The 2,008-nt window shown below is 48.3% G+C and overlaps 1 pseudogene; it reads right to left on the minus strand.

Moving 5' to 3' along the window:
* Positions 1-352: 352 nt before the first annotated feature.
* On the minus strand, positions 353-1,627 carry LOC135271039 (AP-1 complex subunit mu-2-like; annotated as a pseudogene).
* Between the last annotated feature and the right edge of the window lie 381 nt (positions 1,628-2,008).

Here is a 2,008-nt window from a genome sequence, read left to right on the forward strand (position 1 = left end):
ATTCAGAGGAGGGGTCAGCGGGGCCTCTGGGCTCAGCAGCTGTGAAGGAGAAGGGACGTGCAACACCCGCTAAGGCAGCTCATTGCAAAAAGACACTCACTAGGGGGACTTCAAAGTCCTTTTATACTTCTTCATATAAAATCAGGGGGATGGAGAAAGCTGCAAGGGCGAGGGAAACAGAGAAAGTTTCTCTCCCAGCCTATGGAGTAAGGAAGAGGTGAGGAAGGGGCCAGTGCTGGGAGCAAGAAACTGCCAAGTCCAGGCCTACCCTCACACAGACACACAAAGCCTGCAGTTTCCCTCCTAAAATCTGCCGCTGGGGTTGTAGGGAAGCCCCCATCTCTTCTCCCTTCTAGCTGGTACGAAGTTGGTAATCGCCACTCTGGGTGATGTAGCAAACCCAGGACAGGGCCTGCTAACCTCTTTTATCAATGATCTTCATATATCAGGCCTGGATTCCAGAGACAGTGAAGTAGGGGATCTAAAACTTGACCCAGATGGGGGGCCAGCCCTCTACGTCCTCCTTCTCCATGCTGAGGAGGCCAAAGTGGGCTTGCATCAAGTACTCCTTGCCCCCCAAGAAAGACTTAATATTCCAAATCATGATGTTTTTCTCTGGCACATACTTGACACTGCCCACATTCATGTTGAATCTGGGGGTGTCAGCATCACTGGGCACAGGCCCAGATATCTCCACACCGTTGGTCACTGACTGTTTCCTAAACTGCCCCTTGGCCTTGACCATGATCCCCACATGGCTCTGGGAGAACTTCTCAATGAGAGACTCAATCCAGATCCTTGGCTTCACCTGGGTGCTGAGTGGGTAGGACATGAGCTCAAAGTCACCATCAGGTGAGATGAAGATGGTGTGGTCATTGTCAAAGCATGAGAGCTGCACACACTGGTGAAATTTTACATCCTCCAGCTCTACCGATTTGTTCTTGCTCCCTGAAAGGCCAATGAGCTCAAAGATCATGAAGTCATTGAGGCCCAGCCACAGCTCTGGCATTTCTGACAGAAACACCTTGAGCTTAATGATACCCACTATCTCACTCAGCAAGACGCTGCCACTGGCATTGACCAGCAGGTTGACAGATTCTATGACATTGATGAAAACCTCGTTCTTCTTATACTTGATAACCTCAGAGGGCCAGGATACAGGGTAGATGGAAGTGGGTGGCACCCGTGACTTGCCTGTCTCTGGTTTGTTCCTCTGCTGAATGATGTACTCCTGCAGCAACTTGCTGTTGGTGCTCTGTGGGAAGCCGAAGTCCATTAGCTCATCCAGCAACTCATATATGATGACAAAGTTGTCCCAGATGCTCTCTTCCTCCAGTTCCTTGAAGTATTGGCAGAATACCTCTATTGTCTTACACAGGAAGGAGTACACCAGGGAGGCATTGGCATTCTTCAATGTGGTGGCCACCAAGTAGAGGTTGCTGTGTTTGATCCATAGGAAGTTGACCTCACCGTAGCTCAGCAGTGGAGTCAGGGCACCCTCCTCCTCCTGCTGTACCAGCAGAGGCATGAAGTACGCCATCTTGCTCAACAGCACATTGTCCTTGTAGTTGTGGCTGATCAGGTGCTTGCCCTTGACATCAAGAATGAAGAAAGCAGAGGCAGACATGGTGGCAGCCGAGGGACCTAGGAGGCATGGAGGGAGCACCAGGAGGTGACGGCGGTGCCGCTTCCTACACTGTTCTTAAATTTATTCAGCACTTACTCTTTTTTAAATCTTGCCTTCCTTGTGTGGGATACAGAGATAAAATGTTCATTTCTTGACTTCATGACACCCAGAGTTAATGGTGGTATTATTTGGTTTAAAAAACACAAGCACTGACAAATATAAACTGAACTACTGAGTTTGCTATGATGATAAAATATCAGTTAAAATAATGATCTCTTTGCTTTTCTGTTACCTCATCTATACATTCACAAACTGGGAGTAAAATTACAGTGAGATTAGGCCAGGCATGGTGGCTTATGCCAATAATCCAAGTACCATGTT

Source organism: Aotus nancymaae, unplaced genomic scaffold (genome assembly GCF_030222135.1).
Source record: "Aotus nancymaae isolate 86718 unplaced genomic scaffold, 86718_ANA_hifiasm-v0.15.2.pri h1tg000073l, whole genome shotgun sequence".
Taxonomy (NCBI): Eukaryota; Metazoa; Chordata; class Mammalia; order Primates; family Aotidae; genus Aotus; species Aotus nancymaae.